Below are 19,469 nucleotides of genomic sequence, written 5' to 3' on the forward strand. Positions count from 1 at the left end.
TACTCCTGCTCCTAGTTCTTGTGTTCTTGTGAATCAATAATTTTTGCTGAGGTTTACAAATAGAGTTTTGTAGGAGGTCTTTTATCATGTGGTTTGATGTCACACTATGAGTGGGTTCAAAACAGATAAACTGGGCAGAAAGCAAAGTCAACAACTTTGATAGTTGGAAGAACTGTATTGGATGGCTTTTAATAGGTGGATACAATACATACAGTCATTTAGTGTACCCAAGTTTGGAAACTGTTTTCAGTAACTGATGTACTTACACGTATAAAATAATGGCAACTCAAATAGAAAATATGCAAGGTATTACCCGCACTTGCCATTTAACAGTATCCTAAACAGCATCTGTTCTGTCTCCGGCTTTGCAGGAAGCAAGCCACAGAATATATTTCACCATTAAATTCAAATATTTTTCATACCTTTCTTTAATGATATTTGATTTTGTAGTGCATTAGATTTTTATCTGTATTATAAATCATTTATAAAGATCTACTGGATCTACTTGCTTTATATTCCACCCTTGGCATGGTCTAACTTGAATTAAATTTCTTGTTCAAGAGGTATAAGCCTGTTTTGGAACTTGCATTCCACAAGTTTACAAAAATTCATTTCAAGCCCACCGACTCCCACAGCTACCTAGAATACTCCTCCTCCCACCCACCTTCCTGCAAAAATGCTATCCCCTATTCCCAATTCCTTCGCCTCCGCCGCATCTGCTCCCAGGATGAGGCATTCCACTCCCGTACATCTCAGATCATCCTCCGACACTTCCGCCATCTGCAATCCGACCCCACCACCAAAGACATCTTTCCCTCCCCACCCTTATCTGCTTTCCGGAGGGACAACTCTCTCCGTGACTCCCTTGTCCGCTCCACACTCCCCTCCAGCTCCACCACACCCGGCACTTTTCCCTGCAACCGCAGGAAGTGCTACACCTGCCCCCATACCTCCTCCCTCACCCCCATCCCAGGCCCCAAGAAGACTTTCCACATCAAGCAGATGTTCACCTGCACATCTGCCAATGTGGTATACTGCATCCGCTGTACCCGGTGTGGCTTCCTCTACATCGGGGAAACCAAGCGGAGGCTCGGGGACCGCTTTGCAGAACACCTACGCTCGGTTCGCAATAAACAACTGCACCTCCCAGTCGCGAACCATTTCAACTCCCCCTCCCATTCCTCAGACGACATGTCCATCCTGGGCCTCCTGCAGTGCCACAACGATGCCACCCGAAGGTTGCAGGAACAGCAACTCATATTCCGCTTGGGAACCCTGCAGCCCAATGGTATCAATGTGGATTTCACAAGTTTCAAAATCTCCCCTCCCCCCACCGCATCCCAAAACCAGTCCAACTCGTCCCTGCCTCCCTAACCTGTTCTTCCTCCCACCTATCCCCTCCTCCCACCTCAAGCCGCACCTCCATCTCCTACCGACCAACCTCATCCCGCCCCCTTGACCTGTCCGTCCTCCCTGGACTGACCTATCCCCTTCCTAACTCCCTACCTACACTCACCTTTCCTGGCCCCATCCCCGCCTCTTCGACCTGTTTGTTTCCTCTCCACCTATCCTCTCCTCTATCCCTCTTCTATCCACCTCCCACTCTCTCCCTATTTATTTCAAAACCCCCTTCCCCTCCCCCTTTTCTGATGAAGGGTCTAGGCCCGAAACGTCAGCCTCTCTGCTCCTATGATGCTGCTTGGCCTGCTGTGTTCATCCAGCCCTGCACCTTGTTGTCTCGGATCCTCCAGCATCTGCAGTTCCTACTATCTCTTACAAATGCATTGTCTGAATTTGGATATAATACCCCGATTCTTCTGCTGAAATCTAGTGCTTGTCCATTCCTGCTAGTCCAGGTGATTAGGTTGGCTTGTTCTTTTCAGGGTCAGTTTAGGTTGTTACATCATGTGTTAAGTTACCATTGTCATGCTGTTGGAAGCACAGATCTTGTTGGCTGAGACAGTTGTGAAGGTTACACCCTTCTGGTCTACTTATTATCCCAAGTGAAAAAAATTGTGGCTGGATGAGTCTTACTAAAGGAAAAAAGTGAAAACCTGCTCCAAAAATAAAAATAAAAAGTGAATGGATTGCCTTGAAATACAAAGTGGGAGATTTTTAAATGTCAACTGCACATTTCTGACCTGAAAAAATGTCCGTCCACAGTTAAAAATGGAGCAAGAGGGTGACATTGTCAGTGCCATTGACAACCAATTATCAGTTGCCTTGTCTCCAGAAGCTTTTGTTTTTTTAGAACCTCACTGAGAGACATGGTATTTTAATACATGAAGACTGTGAAGTTGCAGTTGTTGCAAGTTAGACACTGACTTTTACAAGTAAAGATTATCATTGTCTCATACTTTAGTTAGTGTTGAACATTTAAAAAGAATATACTTTGGATAGAACTTTACCAAAAATTAGCGATCTGTCAGTTTTGGGGAGATTCATGGAGGTTTCGGCCCTGTGATCTTTGGTGAGCTATCTCATGACACTCTCTGCTGCTCATCTCATTGTATCTGCACCATGTCTCTATGATGCTGCTCTTACACTTGCCAATGTCACAAATACTTGCCATTGCCAGGATCTTTTGGAATTTCTGCCACCAGCACCATGTTTAAAGCTATGCACCAGTTCAATTGCTGTCAGTCATGAGTAACACTTCACAGTCCACATAATGGGAGACAAATGAAAAAGGAAAGCTTCTGGGGGCACATAGGTGGCAGAGGTGACACTTCATTAGAAATAGAAACTCATATTCATAAATATATTACCCCTTTATGCCATCCTCAGTGTCATCTACTGTCATAGTAACTGCAATTACTCAGGTTAACAGTCATTCGCAGCTTACCATGTTTGAACCCTGTCCAAGTCAATGCCATTCTTACCCTAACACCCAGCAAAGCATAACATTGTCATTGGTCAGAGCTAACCACGGCTCACTTCCTGGACTGTCACCCTGACCCTGAAAACCCTTTTGCCTGGCTGATTGTGGCCAAACCCTTGGATAGATATCAGATCATGTCCTTGACTCACAAGCCACTAGCCTCTGCATGACGACAGTGCCCCTTGACATGACCGAAGAATACTCCCCTTAAACTTTCAGCCATGTGGCCATACTGTTGAAGCACATGCAATCTGCTTGCCGCATAAACTGCTAGCATATGCTGCAGTATGACACTGATGTAGCACAGTGTCGTAAAGGAACATGTCTGCCCACTTAACTGATCACTGCTGGCCAGAAGGTAGTTATGTGAATTCCAGGTGCAGAGACGGACCAGGCAGAAGGCTTGCCACAGGGCTCCAGTGCAGTCTCAAGGCACTCGGCCCAAAAGACTGATTCAAGTTGATTTCAAGAGTAACTTCCACTTGGAATTGGATCTTGACAAATGAAAGCAGGGCTTTGCAGATAGAGCAGGGAAGTGGCTCTAATTGGATCATCCTTTCAGATAACCAGTTTGATGACTTTCCTTCTCAGATAGTATGATAAGAAAACGATTAAGGTAAAATTTAATTAGTAGTGCACCATAAAATAAAATTAATGAAAATAAATGCCATGTAAATTTTGATTTCGAGCATCAAATACACAAAGTGGAGCATTTTGCTCACTAGCTGCCTATTTGGTTAAAATTGTGGAGGAAGGTAAAATGTAGCATTACAGAGGTATGTTCTGAAAACCTTAAAAATAGGAAGAATTGGTGTGCAAGAAAATGATGAGATGCTGATATTGATTTGGAGATTGAGGTATGATATCAATCTAAATTACTCCCAACAGAATAACCTGCTGTGCAAGTATGAATCAGTTTAGGACCATGGTAACTATCAGAAAATTTATACTCCCAAAATTTCCTTCTATTACTTTCTTTAGTCCATTCAACTGCCGTTCAACTCAGCCATCTAGAAATCTTCTCATCTCGATCACACTGAAGCATTCATTGACATATAAAGAGCATCAGAGAGGTGGTAGCCTAGTGGTACTATTGCTGGACTGTTAATCCAGAGACCTAGGCAATGTTCTGGGGACATAGATTCAAGTCCTACCATGGCAGATGATGGAATTTGAATTCAATAAAAATCTGGAATTAAGATTGTCAGGAAACACCCATCTGGTTCACTAATCTCCTTTAGGGAAGGAAATTGACATCCTTTTCTGGTCTACATGTGACTCCAGACCCACAGCAATGTGGTTGACTCTTAACTGCCCTCTCGGCAATTAGGAATGGGCAATAAATGCTGGCCTAGCCAGTGATGCCCTCATCCTGTGAATGAATAGAATATAATTCTGCTCCTAAAATCATAGATCTGAAGCACAATTATGCTCCTTGGATATGTGATTTTAAATTTAGTGGCAAGGACAGATTTCCTATCATTACAAAGCAAAACCACTAATAGTCGGTTTCCTATCATGTTGCAAATCAACAGAGAGGAGAATGACTTCAAGTTGAGTTGAGCAAATTAAGACATCAACATGCAGGCATAAAAGAAAAATAAAGGTGAGGGCACAAAAAAAAAGTCACTTATAAATGGCAACCTGAATAATCAACATTGAAAATCAAAAAGAATTTTATAGGATTCTACTAGGCTCAATGCAAATACACTCAAGTACGTACAATATTACAGACACAAGATTTGGTATGTTATGTTATGCTGCAGTAGTAAAACAAAATTTATGAAAGCTTTATTTAGAATAAAATATATTTCAATGTTTGTCTGAAAACAATAGTTTCCAACATGACATTAACATAACAAGGTTTTAAAACAAGTTGGCTATATTGTAGCTTTCATATCATAGTGATGCATAATTTTGGTCAAATTCCATTGCTTGAATTTTTGTGCACACACACTGTGTTTTAAGACTTTGAAGAGGATACAGCTGTTTCAATATTAATTTTGGAAATATATCAAAATATTTTGATGCCACAGTTGTTCTCCGATCCAAATCCAGTGGCTTAATGAACAAAAATGTCATGGAAAATCCAAGCAATTTATTTAAGATTTTGTTTTATAAAAATTTGAAATTATGTTACTGGCATGCAATCCTCTTGACATATAATTTGTCTTGGTGGTATGGTAGAAATTAAGTTTTACAATATCTGCCATATTTAAAGTATGCTAGAAATAGCGGTCACATAAAATAACTAGAACATGGCATATAAATATAATGCAATGTCGACTTTAGCATTAGGGAACATAAAGTAGCTCAGTTTTATATCAAACTTTCTTCATCATACGAACAAAGGTCGAAGGATCATCGTAAATATATTGAGTTATTCTGTAAAATCATGGTAAATAATTCTACTTCTGTGTAATAATGAAAGGAAATGTCTTTTGTTCCATTATTCACAGCAGAAACAGGTTTTTATGATTTCATTTTAAGTAGGGAACAGTGAAGACCTTCCCCTATTGAGGCAAAGATAAATAGGTAAGATAAGTTTCTATGGAGACAGACAGAAATTAAGTAGAATGGCAGCACAGAGTTTTGCAGTTCATAAATATGTTTTAAAAAAGACATTGTTAAGCTTTAGTTGAGTAAAATGCACTTAAAATTTGAACAATCATGCAATTTGTCACCCATGATACGTTTCTTAAAATTATCAAAATACAAGTAGCATATCTTTACTAGCTTCTTAGAAATGTGGTTTCACCACAAGTAGAATTTTACAGGCATGAAAATGCCACCAAATTGTTCACAATACTGTTTGTGGGGTGGTGTTGCAGGGGGAAAGGAGACATGGAAGTCTAGAAGGCCTATTAAGTGAACTGCCGTTCAGACACCTGAGATGAATTAATGGACACTTATGGGCCACTTCACACCCTAGCCTTACTTTGAGGCCAGCATGGCAGGTTATAGGTCAGAGAAGAAGCAAGACTGGAAGGGCAGGTTAAGGGACAGAGAAGAAGACCAACTGTCTCTCTGATGCTAAGGCCTCAGGTGTGTGGAGTAGGGAGAGTATATCCATTACTGGCTGACTATCAAGATTGGGCATATTGCCCCCACAGTCCCACTGTATGTTCTCTCTCCCTACTTACCCTTCAAATCACGACCTCATCAACTCTGAACGTCCCCTTCCGTCTCTGTTTTGAGATCCTGGACTTCCATGTGTGCTGGTTATCTGGCACCTTGATAGTGGGACTGCTTGTAGTCCAAGCAATGACCACCACTCCCAGTAGTGCTGCTGGGGCTGAAGAGCTGCTGGCCAATCAGCTGGGCTGACAGCTTTCTGAGGTGGGCCTTGTGTCCAATTGAGGGGCAAAGGCTCACCTCCAGCAAATTGAATACCTGTGGAACAGCTGGCAGGGTTGGGTACTTCTGCCAACTTCTCCAGTGGCAGGACTGGTTCCCTGCCTTGAAGACTTCAAGACATTTCAAGTATTTTCAACTCAGATTATATTCCACAGAGTTTAAACTTTGTATTAACTTGCCTTGCACATTTAATTGTATAAATTATTTACAGCCTCACTGAACCCTCATATATTTAGGTAAGACATACTAAATTAAGAAACACCATGAGAGGTTCGTATTATTCATAAACAATATTTTCCACTGCAAAATATCCCATTTAAGCTTGTATCATGAGTACAAACCACTTAGCAGAAAATGCAAACAGAACACGATAAACAGAAGAATGAGAAAGACACCCTGTTTGGTGATTGTCTTATTTAAAGTGTTTGCTAATTAACATTGTGTATTGAGTAAAATTTGAAATATACTTCTCATTGCTTTCAACAACCTGTCAGAAGATTGAGTTTTTTTTACATGTACATCAACTAGATCTTTAATACTATTTGTGCATTATTCTAAACAATGTAAATTGCATTTTCTGAAGAAGAGTCTAGGCCTGAAACGTCAGTTTTACTGCTCCTCTGATGCTGCTTGGCCTGCTGTGTTCATCCAGCTCTACACCTTGTTATCTTAAACTGCAGCCCTTCTGCGATTTCAAAATCTTTCTGTGTTCATCTTGAAGTTAATTTGCTCCATGTCTGTTTTGAACCGTCTGTCATGTTCTACCCTGCAGTTGTATGGGATGAATAACCAGACTACTTCCACTGCTTTCTCCAGTGCTGATGTGTTCCGGATGCACAAAAAATACCTCAGGGTTGACTCTGCTTTGGTTTCCACGTTTTCACTAAGATTATCTAAATTCTACTTCATGGCTTCTCTAGATCAAGATCTAGCTTTTATTGCATGGATAACAAACATGAAAGAGACAGCACAGTGGCTCAGTGGTCAGCACTGCTGGCTCACAACACCAGGCACCCAGTTTTGATTCCAGCCTTGGGTGACTGACCGCGTGGAGTTTGCCTGGTCTCTCTGTGTCTGTGTGGGTTTAATCCGGCTGCTCCTGTTTCCTCCCACAGTCCAGAGATTTGCAGGCTATGTGGATTAGCCATGGGAACTGCAGTGTTACAGGGGTAGGGCAGAGGGGTGGTTCTGGGTGGGATGGTCTTTTGAGGGTCAATGTGAACTCGTTGGGCCAAATGGCCTGTTTCCACATAATGGGGATTCTATGATTCCCCTCCATTAAATTTCCATCTATAGCTTTAACACCTCTCATTTCTTCACATATTGACCATTCATAGTCATCCAAATGAAGGTTGCAATGAGTCCCAATGAACTGTCTAATGGAGTGCCAATTAGGTTGCCCAAGCCACCTTATAAAGTGTGTCTGCATTAGCAACAAATTGCATTTATACTAAAATTTAGATGAGCATCCCAAAGTGTTTCACATACTTAAAGAAAAGATACCAAATCAAAGAAGGAAATATCGAGAGAAATACACAAAAGCCTGGTGAGGGTAATGGTTCTACAGAGGATTTTAAAGAAAGAGGGGAGTGAGGATTTAATCTCGGCACATCCAGCTTTTCATTGTATTGTTAAAGTAATACATCCACCTCATTAAAGTTTATGTTGTTGGAATTATTATTACAAAAAACAGCAACATAAAAGCTTTGCTTTATTTCTAGATTCATGTTGGTTCCTCTTTATACTTCTAGACTTATTTACCTCAAATGATGCATTGATACAGATGAGGTTTACCCAAGGTTATTAACAAATAGAGAATACCAGCATTTGCAATTACTCTCTAATTTGGTAGAATTTTACATAAACAACTGAGTGTCAATTTCAGGCAGCATCATGGAGGCTGTCACTCTATGGGCTCCAGCGAGTTTTCCCACACAATTTTACGCTACTCCAGTTATTATGAATGATGATACCTCTATTACACTCCACTCGTGCTATCATGCACTCAGCCGTGGCGAAAACATTCACCACTGCCAGGACCCACTGGGATTTCTGATGCTGTTGCCATATTTAAAGCTAACGTATGGACTAGATCAAATGCTGCCAATCATAAATAGCCCTTCACAGTCGACATTCTGGGAAGGAACTGAAAAAGAAATATTTCTGAGGGCACATAGGCAGCAGGATGACACTTCATTGGAAATGCAAGCTTCTGTTTGTAAATGTATTGTCACTTCACATCATCTGTCTGATTGACTGTCATGGTAACTGCAGTACAAGAGTCAAGCTACACAGGATACCCGTCCTTAGCACCATATAAAGTTAGAACACTTTCTAAGAGAGTGCTACTCTTTCCCGACGCCCAGCTTGGCATAACATCCTGTCACTGTTCTAACTGGGAGCATCACAAGCTGTAAAAGCTTCAAGCATTCATTTTGTTTTATTAAAGAATGACAAAAATGAAAAAAAATGACAAACCAAGAAAGCTGCTTCTCCCACTGGAACAAAAGGGCTGTTTGCCTTCCGAGTAACATCAATTTTATAGTCAATGAATGATCATTGCACTCATCAATTGGAACCGGATGTAAATTCAGTCTTGTCTTTAGTGACGCGGGTGATTTGGTGGTGATTTTCCAAAAAAAAAATTAGTCCCATTAGCTTCTTGTGCCCAACACTGCAGCACTCTATCTGTAGAAGGTGATGATGTTCCTTTTGCTCAAAGTCCTCATCTTCCTTCTCAGAAGACTGCTGTTGTTCTCCCAGCTCTTCAGTATCCATCACATCCATACATACTTCAGTTGTGTGGAGCACAGTACGGTAGTATTATGCAGCAGACTGAAATATACTGCAAGGCTACCATGGACTGATCCAACCTTCATGGGGGTTGTGTAACAAGATCATCAGTTATTGGTGCAGAGGGTAGTCCTTGTCTCCTAGTAACCATTCTCATAAGGCGTCCAGTCCTTGAAATGAGGCAAAAACATAAGTGTTTTCAAGGAAATAGGCATCATGACAGCTATCAAGATAGCTGGCACAGATTTCAAAGATGTGATACCTCTTACCATAGATGACCTGTACAATGATGGGGTCAAACCCATTACTGTTGAAGAAGTCTGCCCATGAGAATATTATGCACTCACATGTGGGATGAGGATTGAGAGATCCCACACATGTATTTAGTAGATCTCTGAAAGCAGCCAGTTGTATAAGAATTTAACGGTCAGATCTTAACAGACACTAGGATAAATAACAACGACCTCTTCAGATCACAAGTACCCCATCAACAGATGGCACATTTCTGTGACACTGTGCTGGGACACTTGAAGTTTATGGTGACAATGCATTCGGAAGAAATGGCATCGAGGACAGTAGACTCTGGGCTTCCTGTATCTTCAGGTCCTGGATTTGCTGGCACATCTGTTCTTTTTCAATTTCTGTCCACCTTTGTAGCACCACATCCACAGTGACAATGACCCCCCGCTGTGCCCCGATCCATTGGTCACCGTAGCAAGGAACCTGCGTGGAGAATGTCAGAAACAGAACAGATTCTGAGTAATGTAGGGAGACAGTATTTGCATCACACACAAATGATAGTTTAGCATACTCCTACATACGGTAGGATGTAGAGAATTCTGACAAGGAGAGTCATGGAATGTCTCTACATAGACTTTTGAATAGTGACATGGTCAAGATTGCTTCTGACCAAGATTTGTATCCCATAAAGTTGGAAACTGCATGCCTTTCACATGCAGGGTGCTATGATTACAGATGTCTTCAGATGTAATGATGAACTGTGTATGCTAGATTAATATAATTGCCTCTTTGAAGGGCCTCACATCACTCACAGAGAGAGTTCAGATAGAAAAAACAATTATCCCTCTCACTCTGGATGAGATTAAGTATTATGAGATATCATAGAATCCCTACAGTACTGATAGAGGCCATTTAGCCCATCTAGTCTGCACCAACCTTCTGAAGATCCACCCAGAACCACCTCATCCCTGCATTTACCATGGCTAATCTATCTAGCCTGCATATTACGCGGCAATTTAGCACAGCTAATCCACCTAACCTGCACATCTTTGGACTGTGGGAGGAAACTGAGGCACCCAGTGGAAACCCACACAGATACAGAGAATGTGCAAATTCCACACAGTTACCCAAAGCTGGAATTGAAGCTGGGGTCCCTGATACTGTAAGGCAGCAGTGCTAATCCTTGTGCCACCATGCCACCCTAGATATAAATGCATGCATATAGACCTGTCCCTGGCAAATCACTTGTTAATACTCATCTTACCGTGTATGGAATGAACTGAAAGAGAAGGTGGAGGCTGGTACAATTACAACATTTAAAAGGTATCTAGATAGGAAGGGTTTAGAGGGATATGGGCTAAATGCTGGCAAGTGGTGTAGATTAATATAGGATATCTAATCGGCATAGATGAGTTGGACCGAGGGGTCTGATTCCGTGCTGTACATCTCTATGACTCTATGACAGCAGAATATCACACTTATTCTCTTGTTATTGAGAATCTCATTTTCCAATCTCCTGATATTTTTTAAACTGACTCACTATTGCCAATATTGTTCAAGATCTGGGAAAATTCAGCCTATTGATTCCTTTCTGATCCCAAACACTTATTGTCACTTTGGATTGTACCCAGATTTTGATTTTCTTCTTCCACCCTTGCCTTTCAGGCAACTTTCCCTTTTATATGTAGAATTACTTTAATGCAGATAGATTAATCAAACCTTATCCTCTCAATAGACTGTGTCTGTGTCCTGTTAGTAGAACAGTATACCAAGTGATTTAACAGGCAGTATAACAATTCTGCAGAATTTTTTTTTGGACAGGATGGTGGTATTATTTACTAATTTTTCCGAGCTGCATTATTGGTACAGCATGGTAAACAGTATACTTGCATCTTATTGTAAAATTAGTTTGAAAATAAAAAGCCTTGCACAGAGAAATGTAATTTATGTACCTTCATTATTTTTGTATCTTGGCTATAGTTATTTTCTATCCAAAATGAAATGCAGAGGAAGTGGTGGAAGCAGGTACAATTACAACATCTAAAAGGCATCTGGATGGGTATATGAATAGGAAGGGTTGAGAAGGACATGGGCTGAATGCTGGCAAATGGGACTAGATTAATTTAGGAAATCTGATCTGCATGGACAAGTTGGACCGAAGGATCTGTTTCTGTGCTGTACATCTGTATGACTCTATTTACTACTGTCAGTAACTTCAAATCTTATGGGTTTTCAAATATTTATGCTATGTAATTTGGTACTTGGCAAAAAAATGATTGTTTAGCTTTGTTATGATTATCGCACTAGTGGATTAGATTTCCACTGTCAAAGCAGGTGAGTTTCCCATTCATCATGCATGCCTTGGGGAATATTGCCCCCAGTTGTGGGATCTCCAGTTCTAGGTGGGGATGGGTGCAGAATGGAATTGAGCCTGTTGCCCCAGGAAGCTGTTTGGAAGTGGAGACGCAGGATTCTCAGATTTGTAAATTTTTGTCTCAGCTGTTTTCTTTAGTACTAGGTCCTCTGACTCTCACCCCTCATATGCTTTAATCTCCCCACCCAGTCCCCATGCCCCTTTCGTGTCAATGCAAGACAACCCATGTTCCCAACCAATCCCGCTAGCCTCCCACACCCTTCATGCCATTGTATGCCCCTTTTTCAACCTGCCCTTCATATAGTCCATTCTGACCGATGACCTTCCACTCAGCTCCATGTCACCTTATATCTCCTCTGCCACTTATTGCCACCCCATTACCATTACCTTGCACCATTTTTGCCAACACACTATTTGCAGACCTCAGGAGATATGTAGGATAAAATAAATTAAATTTCTGTGTATCTGTTATAAACTTAAACACATTAAAAAATCATTGATGAAAATACCAGTCAATATATTGAAATCCCCATTAAGTATTTAATCCCTTATGAAACAACTATATTCATAAACCCACATCAAAAGCAACTAATCAGTTAGCATCTTAGAGCTGTCAATCAAAAGGACCCATCCGTACTGTAATAATGACAGGATATGAAAATAATAAAGCAGTTTGATTTTTATAATGATGGCTTTTAGGATTATATCAGCAATTGCAAGTGCTAATTTTATTCACCTAAGAGACAGAAGCCAGCTGCATTGTTTTAAAATGTAAAACGCCATTAATCCAAATAGCTTTACAGCTTGTCAGTTTCACCTACTTGATCTGCTTTTTACAAGCATTGACGTCTACTTTACAAACATTGTCCATCACACATTGCAGGATAAGGTCGTCATTCTCCTATGCCTGATTCACACTGTGTCACCTTTCTCTTCATGGTGGAAATGAGATGTGTCAGAGAATGGGTAGATTTCAGGATCCAAGGTCACATTACCATTCTGGCTAAGATGTGGTGTCTCCATAGCTCCTCAAATATTTGGGCTACCGTATGAAAAGCATTATAAGGGAAACTTAACAATGTTCAGTTCTGACGAAGGATCACTGGACCCGAAACGTTAACTCTGATTTCTCTTCACAGATGCTGCCAGACCTACTGAGCTTTCCAGCAACTTCTGTTTTTGTTTCTGATTTACAATATCTGCAGTTCTTCTGGCTTTTTATTAAAGATGTTCATATCCGGAGTCTTTGGATGCGAGATGTGGGCTGCATTAAAAGCAGCAAGTCTGAACAAAGCCATTACTTCTAGAACAGCTTGTTTTCCTCTAATTAAAAATTGGTTTCGTCCTTGAATTTTTAATTACAATATGTTCACGAAATAATAAAATGTCACCCTATCAGCTGACATTTAATAGTCAGTACTACTTTCTATGTAACTTTCATGATTAATGAGTATTTAAAAGTTATTCTCCAAAAAATATTAACATGTTAATTGCATATGTTAACTGAGATTAATTGCCAGACTTACGATGTGAGCCTAGTTTGCAGGGCCATAATATTTTTAGTAAACCAATTAGCTTTCAGTTCAAGCTAGTATTCCTGATTAGCTCCTTCAATGCCTTACTTAATTTTTGATTTTTCAGAATTAATGATGTGAAATTATGTCCATATTTCAAAATCTATAGAATATTAATACTGTAAATATGCTGGAAGTCACTTTTTGCTTAGTTATTATATCATGCTTGTGCTCAGATGTGTGATTTGACCTGACCCAGTTTGCCGAGAAACTGGTCGATTTTGAGGAAGGATATTTGGGTCAGGGAGCAAGATATCCAGGGAGCCAGAGCTTCCTGCTGAAACAGGTGAAGCAGTCCTTCATGATTTAGGAGGGAAACAGGAAAGAGTACTGCCCAATCTTCTAGGTTCCAAACATTCCAGTCACTGAGCATCCTGCGCACTTGTGCCATCCAGCAGAGTTAGAGATACATGAGCCTCCTGAAAACCCAACATATAAAGCACAGCATGTGATTGGAAGCTCCTGGAGAATCTGCCACCATAACACTTACTGAACAATTCACATGGTAGAAATGTCACTGGAGAAGAGTTACACTGGCGCAGGAAACTGTTCTTCAGGAAGAAAAATTTCAACTAATAGAATAGTTGTTGAAGCGAAGGATCTTAGCACGCTCAATAAATTTGGTGCTGTTGATATGGATAGAAGGCACACAGTGACTTTTTGAAAGCCTGAGATGTCTGATACCCTCTGCATGTGTTATTCCTCCTTTAGAGTACATCAACTCAGAGAACCCCAATTAGCAAATGGAACCAATAAAGTTATTTTATGGGGAATACGTAAATAGGACTTGGGAAAATCTAAGTGCTCAGAGTTAAGAAATACAAGAAAGAACTATAAAAGGCATAAAAATAAAACCACTATTGTAATTTTTGGAGCAAAGACAAAGTTGCTGGAGAAGCTCAGCAGGTCTGGCAGCATCTGTGGAGGAGAAAACAGAGTTAACGTTTTGGGTCCGGTGACCCTTCCTTGGAACGGCTGGATTTTTGGGTGTGGGAATGTACTTACTTTTATTATGACACAGGAATAGCAAGTCATTACAAATCAGCCTCACTGACACTTGTTGCACAACACACCGAACTTAAAACATTTGGTGACCCTGAAAATTGTTCAATTATTCTTAGCCAGACTTTACAAATAACACATCTTGGACACCAAGTTTGTAAATTAAACAAAAATTAACAGTTTATTATTAAGAATTTAACTTTAGCAGAACGCAACTGAACTACAAGGTAAGATAGCAAGAAATGTAGATGCTGGAGCCTGAGATAACAAAACGTGGAGCTGGAGGAACTCAGCAGGCCAATTAAGAAACATTGGCTGAAGAACGGTCCCAATCTAAAACCTCAGCTTTCTTGTTCCTCTGATGCTGCCTGGCCTGCTGTGTTCCTCCAGCTCCACACTTTGAACTACAAGGCACTCTAGATAATATCTACAATCTAAGCCCAGTCTTATTTGAATATAAGCCACCACTCACACAGAAAGATCAACAGACAGACGCAATTGAAGGATAAATTAGGAAAAGAAAATAAAAATATCATAATTTGGCAGTTCAGTAATTGTTTCAACAATGAATACCAGGCCTTTATAGAATTGTTTGACCATGGGTTTTATTACAGGCACATAGGACTGTATCTTACTTGAATTCTGAAGTCAAGGGTCAATGCAAACAACAATGCTTCTGTAAACCTCTGGAGATATTTAACTCCTTTCTTGCAGAATGGGGGTCTTTTCTCAGAACTTTCAACAATTCAATAATAGGAGAATAACTAGCAAGGCGAAAACCAAATAAAACCTGCCCAGCTTCCAAAGCAAAACTGCCTTTTTTTTATTCATTCGTGGGATTTGGGCATGACATGGCGAGACTATCATTCATTGCCTATCCCGAATTAGTCTGCTGCCCAAAACCCATTCTTAGATAGTTCACTCTTTTCTTCTCTTTGTTTTCCAACATTCTCTGTAGTTGGCTGGCCAGCACCAGTTTTCTCTTGATTGACCTATTCAACATCCAACCAGCTGTCAGTCCCTGAGCATAACATCTCATTGCCAAATCATTGGCAGTGTTTTGAAGCAGTAATTAGCCTGTGTTATCTTTCCAGGCCAGTTGTCAACAGCAAATAAAAGTCTTTTGTTCTATCCTTCTTGTTTTAAAACAAGCTGCTTTTCAAGGTTCAATTCTCAACTTAACCTCAGAGTTCTGAACCAAAAATGTAAATAAATAATAAAAAAAAAATGAACAGATGGTCTTGACACTATACATGCTGGAGTGATTAGGAGCCAATGTTTCTTAATTGCCAGATCTGCCAAAATGCCAATCAGTCATTTTTGGAGGCTTGGAAAACAATCTGAGAATGACAATGGCATGCTGCCTTCTCACAAGCTTGGGTATCAAGTAGGAGCCATATCCTAAGAATGCTTATGTCCACGATGCGGTATAGATTTTGCCCTGGTACAGCAAGTAAAATATATTAGGATAGGCACATGGATAGGAAAGATTTCAGCAGACATTGGCTAAATGCAGGCAAATGGGACTGGTTCAGTTTCGGAAACCTGGTTGGCATGGACGAGTTAGGCCAAAGGGCCTGTTTCCATGCTGTGTAACACTTAAGCATCTGCTGTAGCTGACACTAGGCTGTAACCTCTTGTAGGCATGCTGCAAAACTTCTAATCGGATAGTGCTGCAGAGTGGCTGTGAGAACACTCCTCGAGAACGTTTCAAGCAGTGTCACTTCCATTCAACAACCCTCAAACAGGAGGACAGATATTCGACTGTGCCATAATTTGTCTTTCTGAACTTTTATTCATGTCCTTTAATTGTTCCCTTTTCTTTAAACTAGATTTTTAAAAGAATTTTCCTCTCATACCAGTGACATAATTTCTTGACCCATCTGAACATGCACCAGAAGACAAGTATTCATGCAAATAGATTTAGACTAGAGCATGGAGTGTCATTTGCATTTGTAGTTCAGCAGTCTTCAGGCAGAACTAACTAAATTAGAACAAACTTACAGCTGAAGGTCAAAACTGGTTCCATTTCATTTGATACTTGTATTGCAAAATTATGGAAATATTCTTTATCTACAGCTTTGTGTTGTACACATGCTCACAGAAAATATTTTTCCTTTTTTTCATTTCATTTGAATTCTTCGAAAATGTGTGTCAGCTGTGGCTCAGTTGGTGGCTGTCTTGCCTTTTTTGACACAAGATATTGGGTTCGAGTACAAAAATCAAGCTTGATGCGATTATGTGATACTGAAGTGTTGCTTTATTTTCAGAGGTCTTTTGGGTGAGATGTAAAAGAGGATGCTATTTCAAAAGAAGAACAGGGGAGTTATTCCTGGAATTCTGGCCAATATTTATCTTTCAATCAACATGGCAAAACCAGATTATTTGGCCATTATCATTTTGCTATATGTGAGTTTGCTGTGCGCAAAACTGATGTTATGGTCCCTGTAATAAAGCAGAGACTACAATTAAATAGCTGTAAAGTACTTTGAAGCATCTGGTGCTCGTGAAAATCTATATGACGTAAATCTTTCTCTTTTCTTTGCAAAATACCCACACCTCACAAATCATGTGGAATTTATTACACTGTACCCTTTGGTGTGCATTGGTACTAAGTGAAATCCATTGTGCTCACATGAACACAGTGAACTGTTGGGGAATCAGATTCAATTGGCAGATATTCCTGAAATTTGGCCAGTTTAGCATGCACTCAGAACCTAGTATCCAGAATTGCTAAGACAACAGAAGCAACATGCTTTCAAGAATGGAATGGTAGCCTTGCCAAGGAATTAATTGCAATAGGAAAAGAAAGATTGAAAATAATAATATTTGAAGAAACATTCTTGTTAATTATTTTTATAGCAATCTGGCAGCTGAGAAAAGGACATGTCTAAGCTTTTGTCTTTTGTGAACCAGTTGAAAAGAGATTGCTAGTTTGTGATTTAGTTCTGAATTTCTTGGTGGTTAGATTGTGTCTATGCAGGATGTAAGTCTTTTGGAAGTGACTCTGGATTGCATTCTAACATTTGAGTTCCCTGTGTCACCTCTCTAACTGGCACATGTTTTGCCAGTTTTTTATTCACATACATTTAATGGATAGGATTGCTAATTATCACAGGAAGGGTACATAGTCTTGCAGGAAACAGCAGCAATTGTATTATACCAACTGCTGCAGAACTGAATTTTCTCCTTTTTGGTTAGGCCCAACAGACTCGGATCAGCAAAGATTATGGGTTAGGTTTTCACCAAGCCAGGTTGACCTGGAAGCTCTGTATAAATGGCAGCTGGGACTGGATTTCAGAATTTCTGACTCTATTCCTAGGCTCCCTCATTTGCCCCTCAGGGTCTTTTTTGAGGATGCAGGTTTGTTTGGATCTGAGCCTGCTCTGGCTTACTAGAATGGGCCTTTTAAACAGCCCATCCCCTCAGCGGACACCCATATCACTACCTCCAGACTTTTGTTTGGGTCAGCTAGCTTGCCTTTACATGGCACCACCCATCAGCAATGAATATCCTCCTTCTGGGACTGCTATTTCCTGACTGGGTTGCACAAAGCTGGCAACTAGTTCTGAGAATTTACTTTTCCCCATTGTTTCTGTTATCTGGTAGCTGAGGTTTAATTTTTCTTATTACACTTTGACCTGGAAGCCACCAGTGTATACAGAGGGGAGATACACCCAAGGTAATTTGTGAAGTGAGGGTACAGTTCAAGTATATCTTGGAAACTTCTTTGCTTGTGACTAGGTCTTGATGTCAGTGAGCAGAACTGTAACTCCCAATGTGGGGACAAGAGGTCAAATCCCCAAAATGTGGCATCAGGTCAGAAATGCACTTCATTTCATCCACTTTCAAGTTGAGCCAGAGCAGATTTGTTGATGAGAAAGGAAAACCCTGTGGAACTTTGACTGTGAGGCATAAATGTAAGACAACAATAAGATGAGGGTCAGCGTGAATATTAGTTGAGAATACAAGGGTGCCTTGAGATAGAGAGAAATGAGTGGAGTAGCAAAGAATGCCAGCAGAACGGTAGGGAATTCCAAATATTGGCCAGGCCTGAAAGTAGGGTGCCAACCTTCCCTGCTCTCATAAGGTCATTGAGTCTCTTGTAGCGCTATTTCCACATTAAAGGAACCACACTTCTACTACTAACTTTCCTCAGCAACTTCCATCTACACACGCTTTCTTTGAGAGGCTGGCCTCTTCTATTTGTAGAAAATAGCATTTCACTTCAGATTCTCAGATCCAATAGCAGGACTCCAGGGAAGAGCCAGAGAATCAAAGAATAGCCTTCCCATATCTACCTAACAGGCCTGAGGTAGCTGAAGCAAAATACAGATAAGCGACTCTGACCCTGTTGAGAGTTGCTTTAATTAGAAATCTTCCCTTTGACAGATGTGAGTCGTCTTCCTTCTGTGATTGATCCGGAAACTGGGAAGCAGAATGCTAATGTCATGGCTGAATTAAAGAGTCACAGTGAAGCTCACCTCTCTGCCAAACAGGTTTCTGACCAGCTGCCTCAATCTCCCCTACTCATACAAGAGCATCTGTTATTTTTAAAAATCTGCTCAATGTATAATGGAAGTGGTGGAAAAAGTCACATTGAATCAGGTGGCCTTGACATCCCCACCAACCTAAGGTATTCAAGCAAAGTTCAGACTTCAGCCAAGGTGCTTTCATTCCTTTGCCTGCTTCAAATTAAAATCAGGAAGGTGAAACCATTTAGAAAATATTTTTTTTGAAAACCTAAGATCAGTTCACATTTATATATTTAAAACAAATATCTAATTTGCATGATATTTTCCAAAATGTAAACTTTTTCTGGAGAAAAAAATTCCTAAAATATGTAGGCAACTGTAACTGATTCATAGAATTCTTTCCTTTCCAGATGCCCAGCAACATAGGCAAATATCTAGTCTAGGGACACATGTCTAACTGTTCATTTCAGTTTGAGAGGAAGCATCCAGCCATACAATCATACTGGATAATCACTAAATTGTCTAGAGGTGATATGGTTAGATTGACATGCTGCAATTTATGCAGGAATGCCCCTGGTGCACTCTATCCTGAGATGTGTTGGAGACTCTATTAATAATCCTGGCCGGTTTTTGTTCATTACAATGTAGTATCCATATGCTTAGCTGAATGTGCTAACCTGTGAATGTCACTGTAACCTTGCCTAGTAACCTTTGTATTGGAATTCCAATACGGGCTATACCTGTGACTAAATTGCCCCATGCCCAAGTCAATA

At 40.3% G+C, this 19,469-nt stretch overlaps 1 protein-coding gene across 2 annotated transcripts in view; it reads left to right on the top strand.

Annotated features, from left to right (window-relative positions):
* Positions 1-19,469, top strand: part of kcnd2 (potassium voltage-gated channel, Shal-related subfamily, member 2) — a 440,776-nt gene that overhangs the window by 249,338 nt on the left and 171,969 nt on the right. The gene's annotated exons all lie outside the window — the stretch shown is intronic.

This window comes from Rhincodon typus, chromosome 18 (genome assembly GCF_021869965.1).
Source record: "Rhincodon typus isolate 14 chromosome 18, sRhiTyp1.1, whole genome shotgun sequence".
Taxonomy (NCBI): Eukaryota; Metazoa; Chordata; class Chondrichthyes; order Orectolobiformes; family Rhincodontidae; genus Rhincodon; species Rhincodon typus.